At 26.2% G+C, this 15323-nt stretch overlaps 2 protein-coding genes across 5 annotated transcripts in view; one reads left to right on the forward strand and one right to left on the reverse strand.

The window, feature by feature from the left end:
• Positions 1-15323, forward strand: part of LOC111686939 — a 360960-nt gene that overhangs the window by 229572 nt on the left and 116065 nt on the right. For all 3 annotated transcript variants that reach the window (XM_046945546.1, XM_046945547.1, XM_046945548.1), the window contains one exon: positions 15255-15319. The gene's annotated coding sequence lies outside the window, so the exon portion shown is untranslated. The remainder of the gene's footprint in view (positions 1-15254; positions 15320-15323) is intronic.
• Positions 1-15323, reverse strand: part of LOC111686745 (protein folded gastrulation) — an 87005-nt gene that overhangs the window by 6708 nt on the left and 64974 nt on the right. The window lies entirely within an intron of this gene.

Consider the following 15323-nt stretch of genomic DNA (forward strand, 5'->3'; position numbering starts at 1 on the left):
ATTAAGTAAGACATTTCTAATTTTATCTAAAATCTTTAATTTCTAAAAACATTAAACAAATTTAAAATTCTACAATTTAAGTATTTCGCATTGTTAAGAGCCACACGCAAAAATAATTATATCATAATTAACATAGATTTTTAATGAAAATTCAAATACAATGAAATAAAAATAATAATATTTCTGTGGTACAAAAATCTACTACTGCTCAGTAATTTAGATATAGTAAAATATTTTAGGTCAATGTACTTTATGTTAAAGCTCAAATGAATTCAATAGTTAATTTCTACACAAAAACCAATATTTTCTTTTTGTAAAATTTTAGTTTGTTTCTAAATCAACAGGTGTATTTATAGTGTTATGGGTTTCTTTTTGTTGTAAATAATTTAGTTATCAAATCCATTAATTTCTACTCATACAAATTAACCGCTTTTAAACCTAAATACAAAACAAACTAAAAACAAAATGAAAATTACAAGTATTTTTAATAGTAAATTTATATAAATACTGAAAATGACATGTAGTTTCGATACAATAGCATACAACAACACATTCAAAATTATAGTAGACCACAATTATTATGATAATTTGTGGTATTTATTTATTTATTTATCGGTCACTGAACGTCAACTTATAAAAAAACTCCAACAACAGCAGCAAGAGCCACATTAGCTACTATATAGTTGGTAAAATAATGGTGGTGGTCTGTTGTAGTTATTATTACCAACACTAATACACCATTTAGTACAGTAGATTTACTGTACATATACAAAACAGCTATTTGTTTTAGCAATTTCAAAATTTTAATTTAAAGTAGGTGTATTTTAGTTGAAGAGTTTTATCTGCTGCACTTTAAATTTACTGTGACATTTACAGAAAAATCTAGGTGACCATGGAAGTTGATGTATACCGACACATGTTCAGCAGCACCACTATACAATCCTATGATATTTGATATTTGAGTTGTGGAATATAATACAACAAACCTTTAACATCTTACTACTTGATTTTTATTGAAAATATGCACTTATAAATTGTTTTTTGGAATCTTTAAGTGTATAGTAATTTAGGGTGATTAGTTTTGTAACAAACTAATATGTCTTGCTTGTGTGTGAAAGTGCTAAAACAATAATTGGTCAAATTTCGAAATATGAACTAGAATTGAACTCGAACTGAACGCGAACTGAACTCGAACTAAACGCGAACTGAACTAGAACTGAACTAGAACTGAACTAGAACTGAACTAGAACTGAACTAGAACTGAACTAGAACTGAACTAGAACTGAACTAGAACTGAACTAGAACTGAACTAGAACTGAACTAGAACTGAACTAGAACTGAACTAGAACTGAACTAGAACTGAAGTAGAACTGAACTAGAACTGAACTAGAACTGAACTAGAACTGAACTAGAACTGAACTAGAACTGAACTAGAACTGAACTAGAACTGAACTAGAACTGAACTAGAACTGAACTAGAACTGATCTAGAACTGAACTAGAACTGAACTAGAACTGAACTAGAACTGAACTAGAACTGAACTAGAACTGAACTAGAACTGAACTAGAACTGAACTAGAACTGAACTAGAACTGAACTAGAACTGAACTAGAACTGAACTAAAAACTTGTATTTCAGTATAAGATGAAATTAAAATATTCATCCTTGCATTTGATATGCTTTTTCAGTTGCCATAATAATGGTTTAATGTCAAAGTTTGCATTTTTTTACCAAATATCCACCTAGGAAGATTTTATTAAATAATTCCCATAAAATTGTCAAATTTCAAACCTGTTATGATCAATTAAAACAAATCAATTTATTTAAATAAATTGTTTTGTGTTTGTTTTTCTTTTGCAAATTTTGTAACAATTTTATTAAAATTTATCATATTGTTTAGAAATTTATGTTGTTTTGATGTTGGGGATTAAACAACATATAATTCCCTATTGTATGTTGGAATGTAGCTTCAATCAATTCTTCTATTGCTCAACGTATAATTGATTGTTAGTTTTTACAAAATAATTCTGGAAATAATAAATACATACATGTATTTTTCACAATCCAACAACTATGATACGAAAGAAAAAAGAATTTAATCCAAATTAAAAACTCCCATCGTGAGTGAATGTAAAAATGTAAAAAATATAAATTGTTCATTGTTCGTTAAAATATTGTGTTTGTATGTAGATGGCCTCAACTAAAAACTTGTTGCAATTTAACACCTTCATACTAAATAAAATATAAAAAAATTAAATTACAACAAATAGTAAAAGGGAAAAAAATTTCAGCACGCTTCATGCGAAATATAATACAAAAATAAAAAACAACGCTAGAATAAAAATGTGAAAGATTAAAACAAAAAAATTAAAAAAATATATATTTTAGGTAAATATTTTTTTCTGAAGCAGTATAAACAAACCGAACGTGTGAAAGTAATGAAAATCATAAAAATTCTAACTAAAAAATATATACTAGCAAATAGAAATTGTTGTTAACAATTGCATTTCTGTTGCTGTATATTTTTGTGAACTACAATGAACGTTACAATTAAAAATTCAAATTTCAAATAAATATAAAAATAAACTATTAAAACTATAAAATTTTATGCATTTCAGTATGTGCTACAAAATATATGAGCATATGCATTTTTCTTGTTTGTTTTTTTGTTTATTTTCCTGCCCAATTGCAACATTATGCAGCATGCAACATAGATGAGACTTTAGCACATAAAAACAAAAATTGTTTAATCTAAATACTTGAAGGAGAAAATAAAAATATGCAAGTGCAAATAACATTCTGTTCTCTGCCGATTTCTATAAACATTTGTGGTTCTTTAACAAAAACAAACAACCCACCATAATATTTATTCATTTAGCAGAATCTATAATAATATTTAGTTTGTTTTTGTGATTTTTTTTTTATTTTAACAATAAATTCAGTTGTATGTAAGTAAGACAAACGCGTGCCGAATTAATAAACATTGTTTTTATTGAATAAAAAAATATCTGTACATTCAAAGTTGTATATGAAGATTTTTGTTCAATATTTCAATATTTTTTGGTTTTCTGTTTATTTCGTTTTTTTTTCTTGCGTGAATACACGATTTTTTCTGATTTTTTATATAATTTTTAAGCAAATAAACAAAAACTTCACTTGTTTTAAGAACTTGAACACTGAAAGAAATTTATTGGAAGGTTTAAATAATATTTAGTTCTAAAAAGTGAAATGAGTCCAAAAATCTGCAATAGTTATAACATAGGTCTCAAAGGTTGGTAATATATCATAAAAATCTTGAATTTGTTAAAAATCATGAAGGGTGTGCTCTCTGTAAAGTTTTGATGGTTTGTCATAAATTTATGACCTCACAAAGATGTGAAGAATAGAGAGCCCAGCCCTTTGCTTATCTCTGTTTTAAAAAGGCAAAAATCTATTGCAACATCTGATCTCTTATGTATTTAGTTTATTGAGATATCAAACATCTCTCAGCTGGCCTAGGTAAGATTGAACACTTGCCAGATCAAGAGCATCGAATCACACGCATTGTTTATTAATTACCACTCAAAATTGAATTTTTACACTAAATTACAAATAAAACTAACTTCAGAAGATGTAAAAATTAATTAAAATTTAACATTAGAAAAAATATTTTAGAATCATAAAATTATGTTAAAGTGTATCAAGAAGAAAATGTGCAAAATTTATTTTCCTCCATTTTTCGCAATTCTTTGCAACAAATAATTGTATAAACAAGAACATTTTCGTAGATGCAAAATATAAATTTTATATAAATTGTTGCTGCTGTTGTTATATCATATTGATTACATTACATTTGCCATGATGTACTTTTTTAACGTATCTACAACAAAACATACATGCATATAAACAGATACTGCCGATACCGATACCGAATATATTAGGTGTAAATTATTATGTTGGCGGTTTAATTTTCAATTGAATATTTTTTTTTTATAAATAATGTTTATTTTATAAGTTGTTGTTAACAAGAAGAACAAGAATATTGTTTAACCATCAAATTTCATTTTCTGAATCAATGTGGTTTGCAGTCAGCCTGGCAGATAGACATCATGGTTGGAGAGTTTATTTCTGTATGCCTGTAATAAATAGAGTCTGATTTCTTTTTTGTTCTTTCGATAGGACTTGCACAATATAAATTGTATTAGAATATTTTTTTGTTGTTTTAAATTTTGAGCGCAAATAAAAACATTATTAAATAAAGTAAATAAGAAATTTATTTAAATTTTGATTTGTAATTGACAGAATTATTATGTGTTTTTTTTTTCTTGACGGGTGATTTTCCAAATGTAAATATTAGGTAATTTTAATGTAATTGAATTGTTGGTAAAATAGAAGTGTTTATTTGGCTAATGGTACTGACTGTTTTTGTGGATAATTTAATTAAATCACACATATGGAAAATTTATAGTTTCATAATACATAGTTCGACTTTTTCAAACTCAAAGCTGTTTTGCTAGATTTGTTCGTAGGATTTTTATTTAACATTTATTTCAGAATTGTCATCATTATAACTAGTTGTTAAGAACATTTTACAATTAGACTGCGGTTTGTATATGATATTTGAAGATTGCTTCTTTAGAATTTAAAGTGATTTTACTTAAAATCTTTTAAGTGTTGAAATATTTATAATTTTGAAAAATAAGTAAATTTTAAAAAAATGAAATGAAAATATTGAAAATTTTAAAATAAATTTTTGTTAAAAAAATTAAAAACTTAAAAAAAAATATTAAAAAATTAAAATAAAAACAATTAAAATAAATTATTTTTGAAAAATATTTAAATATTTTGACAAAATATACTTCTTTTAAACAAAATTTGTTAGTTTTGAAAAACACTTATGAACGACCCACTATTGAAATCTAATTGGAAAATTTAAATATGTATTTTGAAAATGTTTCAAACAGTCCAAACAATTTACTTAAATACAAAAGTTGAAAGGTTAAGATAAGAATAACATTATACTTATTACAAGCAACAACAAGTGTGAAACCAAACAGAAAAAAATTACTTCTTTAAATCTAAAACAGAAATGGATCTCATTTCCCACTCTACTTTAAATCACCCTTTTAAATTATCACAAAACTAAATCAACAGTATTTATTAAAAACCATTTTACAGTTAATTTCCACTAAATTGCGCGTTCAATCATTAAAAAAAATATAATTAATTTGTGTTAAACAAACTCTTAAAGTACGCAAAAATTTTAATGTATTGTTTTGATTAAAAATACATTAAAAATTAAGTGCGTTTTAACAACAACTTGTTTTAATATTCATTAAATAAATAAAAAAAAAACAAATATACGTTTTACAAAAACAAAATTTACTTAGTTAAGAATTAAAGTACACATGTTTTTGAAAACGACAGAAATTTAGGAATAAAAAAACCTTGAATTCTTATCAGCATCCAACACTATGAAATCAAAACACACGCTCACTAAAATCGAAATAAATACATGAGTTTGGATAAAACTATAAAAATGTTCGCATATTAACACCAAAAAAATAAAACTAAATATTTCATTCAAAAACCACTTACTTTTTGTAATAAATTTATTTAAATCCTTAATGGAAATTTATTAAGTTTTTTTTTTTTTTTTAAACTCGGCCAACACTTAAAATTTTGGCAAAAAAATGCGCAACAACAATTGCTGCCCCAAACACTCACAACACTTTTTCGCACAATTAATTTAAATGTCAAAAGTAGAATATCACTTAATGATATTTTTCGTTTGTTTTGGAAAATTTTTGCTCTTAAGTTTTTTTGTAGTTTTTATTCTCTTTTTTTTAACTTTTTAATTAACAAAAATTCTGTTATATGTTTTTGTTATTTTTCTTTAGTAGTTTTTTTTTTTAATATTATGACAATATCATGACACTTTACAAATTCTTAAGATCATAAATTTTGTTATTTTTTAAATAAAACATTTACTTTAACATTTTCATTTTGGAAAATTTTATTCTTTTAACTTTATTTGTTGTTAAGTGCGGTAACATTTTTAACAAATTGGAAAATTTGTTCATTTAAATTGAGAAAAAACACATTTTCTTTTTGATTTTTGGAAATATTGTTCTTTCTTTAAATTTTTGTGTGTGAAATCTGTGAAATCTGAATACAAACTGAGCACAAGTATTCAATTTTTGTTAAAACACTTACAATTTGAAAATAAAAACAAAAATATCAAAATACCACCAAAAAAAAATAAAAACAAAAATAATAATAATGAGTCAAAACAGAAAAATCGAAAAGAAAAAAAAAAAACACTCGCACACACTCACAAAAATTGTTTGTTTTCGTTGTAGTCGTAGTATTTTAATCTTTCAGTATAAGTACCAGAAAACAACCCATAATGTCTGTCCGTTTAAAAACGGAACAGAATAAATGTTTTTTCGTTTGTTTTTAAGGAAATTAAGAAGAAGAAAAGTACTCGCACACTTATACTATAATACATCATACAATACATACGTATGTATTTAATACACACCAGCAAACATATTGTGGTAGAGTAAGATTTGTTTGTATTTTTTCGAGAAAACTTATAGTAAAATCTTACAGATACGAACTTACGCAATTTTGGTGTATGAGTTATTTGTATTTACATATGTGTGTATTATGATAATTTACTCAAACTTGAGTTTTTACTTTGTATAAAGTTTGAAATTGTGGGAACATTTTCATCAGATCAATTGTATTATTGCTTAAGGATTTTATGAAAAGGACAATTGAGTGTTTTGAAATGAATTTAAACTCATTTGCTGTATTAAACTAAATTTAATCTTTAGCTCACTTTACAGTGGGCACCTGATATTAAAAATTAATATATTTCCAAATACACAGGTACTCGGAAAGCAATTATGATCTTGTAAAGGAATCAATGTATTATTCCTTCCTTTCAAAAACCGCTCTAGACCTTCTAAACCTCGGCGGCGCCTACAGCGGAGAAGCTCTTATCTTTAGATAAATTGATGCAAATTTTTTATAGGACACGTTTTCAATGAGTATTGGTCATATCTGTCGATTATACAAAAATATTACCGATCCCGTTGGATGCCGAAAAAAGAAATCGTATAGAATTGTGAATCATTGATACTAGAGTGGGACATTGGTCCAAACCCCTGTGAGAATCCGTTTTTACATAAATCAGTCTAAACTGCAAGACAACAACATTAGGTACTAGACTGAAGTCCTTGATATCACAGAATGTATAAAATTTATTGAAGAAAGCGCATTAAAATATGGATAAGAAATAATGGAATGGGACTTAGTTCAATTAATTATATGGGGTGACCCCTAAAGAAAGCAAAACGAGAAGCCTTCACAGAATGAACAAGGCCGAGACTTCTATGATGGTACGGTTGCTAAGTTTGAAAGCTTTAAAATAGTAAATGGAAGAGAACTGTGAATATTCCATCAATTGTTTTTCACATCAACATTTTCTATCAAATAAGCGCGGTTCAAATAGAGGTTTCAAAGCTGAAGTGAATATTTAAAATTGTAATTTGTATTATATTTAATCTTATATTTATAGTATCATTTAACGTTCCCTGACAACAATAATATCTGAATCGGTTCTTTATTATGCCATTATTTTCTCTAAGTGTATTGCACTGAATTTCACACTCAAAAAATTTTGTTCACTCTTTAACAAATATTAAACAGCTTGAGTTAAAAATAACTTTTAAAGGATACACAAACTCTTCTAACCACACGAAACAGGTAGTAATTTGATAAAAATAAGAACAAAAGAAATTTATCTCAAAATAAATAAAACAAAAGGGAAGCGAGCACAGAAGAAGAAGGAAAAAGACAAGATACAAATATACAAAAGATAAATAACTAACTAACCAGGTAAACAACAAAATATTCTATCTTTCATTATGTTATTGTTGTTGTTATTAACAAATATAACTATAGGTCAGTAACAAAATAAATTTATGAAACATCATGAATTGTCACCTACATTTTATCGTCCAGGCCTGTTATAGCAGCAGAAGCAGCAGGAACGTACGTTTCGTATTTAATTGGGTCACAATAACAATTTCAAATCATTCTTATCATTATTGTAGAAAATTGTTTTAAGGTTTTCTATGGTTTTTGAAACACCATAGGTATACAAATAGATATTTAGAACAATGGAGAGAAATAATATAATGCACAGGGATATATGGAAACATTTTTTAATGGGCTGGACAGACGGTCAGTTGTTGGGATTGAAAGACTTTAAATTTAAATGGTGACAAAAATATGTTTTATAGGATTTCTTTACATTTAAAGTAGGAGATTTAGGTTTTAAGAAGAGTTTAATACATATTCATGTAAAGACATGCACTAAAAGAATGAATATAAAAAAGAATATATTTCTATACCGATACAGGTTTAGTGTATAATTTTTATTAAAAAAAAATTCTATTTATAGTTTGTGTGTTCATGCTGACAAATTGGCGCGTTCGTAAAACGCGTGCTTAGGTAGTCAAATCATATCAGTTCAGCTAGATCCATTTGAATTTAGTTTAGCTACTTGTTACAAAAGTCGATTTATGTTTGGAGTGAATTCCTAAAAATAAGATAATTATCATTTAAAAATTTTTAAGTAAATTTTATAGTCTGCAGAACAAAACAGTTTATTTCATAACAATTATGAGTTTTTAACTTGTTAACACTTGCGAGTATAAAGACAGAAAAGACAGGTATTAATTTTCCGTTTTTCAGATTTCAAACAAAAATGTCTTAATGACTTTTCTTTCTTTGTGTGTATGTTTCAATTGTATTATTCTGCATATTTTAGTTGTTTTTGGCTTTTGTTGTTATAGTTATAAAATAAAATTAAAAGTTAATCTGTTTAACTACCTTGAGTTGTCAATTAAATGTTGGACGACGACAACGTGTTACAAGTCATATCAACTTTCATTTATTATGAGTTGTCCAATAAAAAAAAACAAAAGAAAATTTATTATTTTATATTAATTGTTGTTATTATTTTAAAAATGAAATACTAATTACTGTATGCCAAACAAGGGTTCCAAGTAAATCTTGTTTCGCGACAGTTGTCTTTAAAAAACATTTCATTAAAAAATACTAATTAATTGAAACTTCAGTTTCTGAAAGGAGATGTTTTGCAATTATAATAAAAACTTAAATTTATGTAACTGTTAAAACAAGGAAGAGGTTCTTAAGTTGTAATTTGAAAAAGAAAATTGTAGTAATTTCTATTTAATCTAGATTTTTAGATCAGTATTTAAATTGGCACAAAACTAATTGATATCTCATTGATCCAAGAACAGAGATACGCAAAGAACTCTCTTATTATCTTACTTATATATCTGCAGATGAACGCCCTAAAACTACAACCGGTACCTACGTACGTACGTCTCAAATAATCAATTACGAACCAAGAGCTATCCCAGTAATTTTTCTCTAAACATTTCTCCATTTTATAAAGAATTTGATCTGAGATATAACTTTTAAAGAATCTTTAATAATTTTGAAGTATAAATTCTATTTGTTAATTAATATGCAAGATAATCTGTAAATATGACCATTAAAACACCATCAGACGATACTGGATATTGTCTAACTCCATGTAATTTTATTACATAAACCAATGTCATCATAATTGTCGATTTATAAAACAAACTAAACTCATAAATGTATTAAATACTCTAAGCTACTAAATTAGAGAAGGTGTTGTTGGTACATTCTAATGTTTGTTACAGTCCTTGGAATCACTTTCGTTCATTGATGTCCGCGCAAAGTCCTCTCATATCCTTAATATATAAAATCAGAATATTGTTGTGACATTATCTTTTTAGAATCGGCCCTATATATGGATTTTACGAAAGAAATTCGATCTACCACCATAATAAATTTATAAAATATTATATCTTTTGCAATTCTAAAATAAGACCTGATTTTGGAGTTTCAAAAAATATTTCTTGAAAACTTAAAAAATTAGGTTCTTGTTTAAAATGTTCCATACTATTTACCTAGCTGATCATTATTAACCTGATAACTTTAACTACAAAATGAAAAGATAAAGAAACAGATTTACATTTATTTTATTATGATTACGCATAAAACCTTAACGTTTTTAGCATTGCAACTTAAGTAACGGTTTCGAAGTAGAAAAGTAACATACATGTACATGAAATTCAAGAAAATCTTTTTTATGACTATCACACAGTTATAAGTACAAACGTATTAAATGTAATTCACTTTTTTCTCTTCTCACAAACTTTTCACAAATGAAACTAAATAACAATAGACAATAAATAAAGATAAAACTGTAAAAAGAAATTTCACCGTATTTTTCAAAACCACAAATAGAATAAAATTATTTAATTGTACTACGAGTACAAACTGAACTAAATATAGTAATTTCTCCCTTTTAGCTGTAAGTTTTACAAATTTACCACTTACATTTAACACATTTTGTATGCGTAAAACAAACTTTGAAAGCAGAAATTTTAAATCAATTCAAAAAATTAATTTTCAAGTTTATCGATCACACACACTTCAAATGACAGTTCTTAAAGACAATTTACCACTTTTCGAAATTTTGTTAAGAAACAGAGAGAGATGGACGGACAGTCATACAAACAGACAAAAAGATAGATGGTTCGATGAAGACAAGAGACAGACGAATGGCAGGCAATTTGGTTGTGATTGTTGAACAATCAATTAAGTATTTTCGTGATAGTTTTCTATTATTTGCACATTATAATTAAAACCAGTGCGGGTAGAGTCTAATCTTATATTTTTGTTGTTGTTGTACTTTAAAAGTGCTAGAATAAACTTTGGAAAAAAATGCATTTATTATTTGGATTTAGCTGGATGACTGACTGTATGGTTGGTTGATTGCCTCGCTGGTAGGTTTCTAGCTGGCAGGCTGGCTGGCTCTCTTAGTTGTTGGTTTTGAATGGTTCATTGGCTGTTATAAACTGCTCGCAACCAAATGCGGTTTGATTGATGTGTCGCCATTAAGTAGCCGTTAATGTCGATTTAATGAGTTTGTTGTATGTATAGGATTTCATACGTAAGAAGGTTTTATCTTCTTCTCATTTCTCACTCTTCTTTCCAGTATTTGCTTTAATTTTCCCTCAATATCTGTCTATTATACAAATACTGCTCGTCGTATCTTTATGCAGTATTTGGTTTCAGATACTACAATCAATGGAAATAAATTTATGGTTGTGTTAAAATTTATTATAATGAACTTTTGTGGTTTTATAGATTGATTAGATGATGCACAAATAAATAAGAAAAAAAATTCAATTAGTGATTTTGACGAATGGCAAATGATGTTTAATGAGGAAGTGTTTTGTTTCCAAAAAAAAACTATTTGAATAATTATTTGGTTTTATTGATTTCGAAAAACTGAGTTTATACGGACATTTTTATTTTATATTGGAAAACTATTTTTAAATTTAAATTTTTTCAAAAATCAATTTAAATTAAAATCAAAAAGTTTTAAAAGTATAAGTCATTCTCATTGTATCTCATGTATTTTATTTATTAAAATAAATTAAGTAGAATTTTGTTAAAATGTCATAAATTATGTATTTTTTATTTAAGTATTTGTCTTTAACACCTTTGACACTGTCAATTAAATTACAATATTCGTTTAATTTAGTATAAGTGGAAAAAAATATTTTGATTTTCTTTTTCTAAATTTAAAAACAGCAGAATTTTTAAATATTACTTGTTATGTATGACCACCATTGGGAATATAAATCACTTAAAACCTTGAGAAATTGTAGTAAATATTAAAAGCTGTTCGTTTGAGGTTAAATAAAATAGTATTCACTTGACATTTGCAAAATTTTATAAAAATCTACTACTTCCTCATAGTTTAAGATGTTAAATAACAGATTGTTTTTTTACTTTTAATATAAATTAACTTTAGTATGTTATACCTCTTTCTCTGAGAAAAAAATCATTAAAGATTGAATAAATTATATTTAATTACTTTCACTAGTGTGTAAAGAATTGAACCTAACCAACCATGTCTGTCTGTCAATATCAATTTCTTTTGTCAATCAACAGACATTATTTTAATAAACCCTGAATTTTGGTTTGTATTTCAATAAATATAAAGCGTTGCTACTTATGTTTTGAAAAAATGCTTGTAAACAAAATTAAACTGCTATAATAATTGTTTTTAAATGTTCAACTCTTATATCTAAGTCAATAGTTTTAAGCACATCTAGAGCCTCTGTCATCCGAATATTAATTCCTTACAATCAATAAATGGTATTTTACTTGTTTATGCCGATTCGTGACAATATATCGAAGTTCACTCTACGTGAACAACCTGCCTTGTAGACCTAAGTTCACAGTGTTCTTTTTATGGCGAGCAGGTTCAGCTTTTATGACGACTCACCACCGACTATTTGTGTATCTTATACAACTTATGTACAAGCACTTTTCTCAGGTATCCGAGCTATTGCTGCCGTTGCATAACAATGCAAATGGGGAGCCCCCTTGAGCTGTCATAGACGAAATTATCAAATAAGCCGAGGACTTGTATGAAGATAGTAAAGCCGGAAGATATGTATGTACTTATGTATGCGGACAAGGAAGGTCCATTCAACCATGCATTCTTCTCATTTATACGACTCATTGAGAAAAGCATCCGACACACTCACTCTATGTTGCCAGAGAGTTAGTTCCGAATACTCCTATATACATCCCATAACTAGTAGGAAACCTATTCCGGTGTTACCAGATTACGTGGTTCTCTGACTCCACTCCTTATCAAATCATTCCAAGGAAATGCCAAGGATACATTTAAACATCTCCAGTTTCTAGTACCGGCAGACTAGAGGTACTGATAGCACCCCTTTCCCCCTTAATTGCAATAACACTGTGATAAGGGTCTTTTATTAAGATAACATGCCCTGAGAGGTGCCGATTAAGACGACATGTATGGTTTTATAAAAATGGCTGTAATCGAGTTTTGAAATAACACTCATTTTTGAAACAATATGTGATTTATTGAACGAACAACTTTTCTTTAGTTCTATAATCCATAAATAATAAGGTACTGGCTTAATTTTAAATTTCCAAATAATCGGATTGAAGAGAAATTGCACGCCTATATTTGATTTAAATGAATTTGGCCACTATTCTATATTAAAAATTTGTTTCTTTAGAAAATTAACTTTACTATTATTTTTGCATTAAAAACAATTGTCAATTGGTATAGTCCTACAAAAACTTCAATAAACTTTTTAAAAAATATAATAAATGATGAACAGCAAATACATAAATAAATAAACAAATGAACATAAAATGAAATAAATGAAAAATATCTGAATGAACAAAAATTAAAATATTTAATGAAAAATTCATGAGACAAACACAATTTGTATGTAGGAACAAGAAAGAAAAAAATGAAATATAAAAAAGAATTTAAATTTATTTATTTATTAATAATATTACTCATATGTGAATGTATGTACATATGCAAATAAATAGTTCATATGTACAATCAAACATTAAATATGTCGATACAATGTTCAATACAATAATAAATAACACAAGTTAAACTATTTAATAAATTATTGAAAATCGAAAAACAAAATTAAGGAAAATAAATAAAACTAGTGAACAAAAAAAACAAGTGAACTGTAATGAACTTTTAATAAAATTTTGCAATATTCAACAAATAAAATAAAATTGAACAAAAAAAATAAATAAATAAATAAACGTAGTTATTGCAAAATTGAAAGAAGGTGGTGGGAATTGACAAAAAAATATATACAATTTAAATGCATACACATGAAATTAAACATTGTAGGTAAATAATACTATTGAAATTAAATGTGAAAAATTATTTAAACGATTTTAAAATATTTTTTTTTGTGAAGGTAAAACACAGAAAACCCCAAAAACTAAAATATATATATATATATATAGAAATAGCATTTGTTTATTAACAACATTATTATTTATTTTAATAGATATTACCAAATTTAATAACAGTTTATATCCCCAAAAACATTAAATGAAATTGCTCTTGGTCTTTTTTTTAAAGGTCATTTAACTTTAACATAGAAAAGGTGTTTTAAAATTATTATTAACTAAATGTTATTGTTTAAAACAATAGTTTCAATTGTAGGTTTATTGCGAACGAAAATATAAAAAAACTCAAAATACCCCAATGTTAGTATACTTTAAAAATTTGTCATTTTGTCTGCGTATATGCGTGCAATCATACCATACATAATGTGTGAGTATCATAAAATAGCACCCAAAAAACCCCTAATAATTGTTGTATGTAGAAAATTATTTGAGTACAAAAATGTGTCATTTATCTTGTTTTTGGTATTTCATGTCCTTGAAAACTACTTAATAAACAATATTTAACAAGATTTCAAATTTTTTATAATTTGTTTGTAACTACTCCCCAAATGTGGTCTATATTAATTCCACATTTTAACATTATTTTTGTAACTTATTGTGCAATTTTTATTGCCTTTGCATAAACACTTTTTGTCCAAGACTATCATGTAGGTTGTTGATCTATTTTAGTAAAATATTAAACTTACATTTAAGAAATATCTTTTTTTTTGCGGACTTTAATAGTCCGATTTATTTTGCATATTTTTGTAAGTATTTATGCTAAATTTAATCTGGCTTTAAAATCTATCTATATGTCCGTCTGTTGAAAGAGCGATAGAGTTCGAAAGGAAGGAGCTAGAGATCACAAACACTTATTACTGCAGTTAGTTTGGTATAAAAAATGGTCAATATCGGCAGATCGAGCTAAAGATAAATAAATAAAGATATTTTAATTATTTATGGATAACTTTAAATAAATTCGATAGGAATTGTAATTATGAAAATGTGTGGTAAACGTGTATAGAAATTATTAATTAAATTGTTATTTCGATCTATGGTAATTATAATAATTTTTGTATTTATGTATGTTTTTTTTAAGAATAATTAGCTTAACTGTGTTAAAATTTTAATATTATTTTATGAAATAATTTAAATTATTCAAAAATTATTTCTCTATTATTAAAGACAAACAAACTGTGATTTTTTCTAACAAACATATAATTATGTTTGGTTCCTGATATGCATTTAAATATAAAAATATATGTATATATAATTTAATGAAACCAAACAACCAACTCATTTATCTTAATTAGCATATGTCAACAAATTTTATTTAACTTATAAATTTTACTTTTTTCTCTTGTTTACTTTTAAGGTTTGAAAGAAACTACCAGCCCAAACCAACCAGCCAGTTATTAAATACATTCGTTTTCATTAGAGGTAA

Source organism: Lucilia cuprina, chromosome 3 (assembly GCF_022045245.1).
Source record: "Lucilia cuprina isolate Lc7/37 chromosome 3, ASM2204524v1, whole genome shotgun sequence".
NCBI lineage: Eukaryota > Metazoa > Arthropoda > Insecta > Diptera > Calliphoridae > Lucilia > Lucilia cuprina.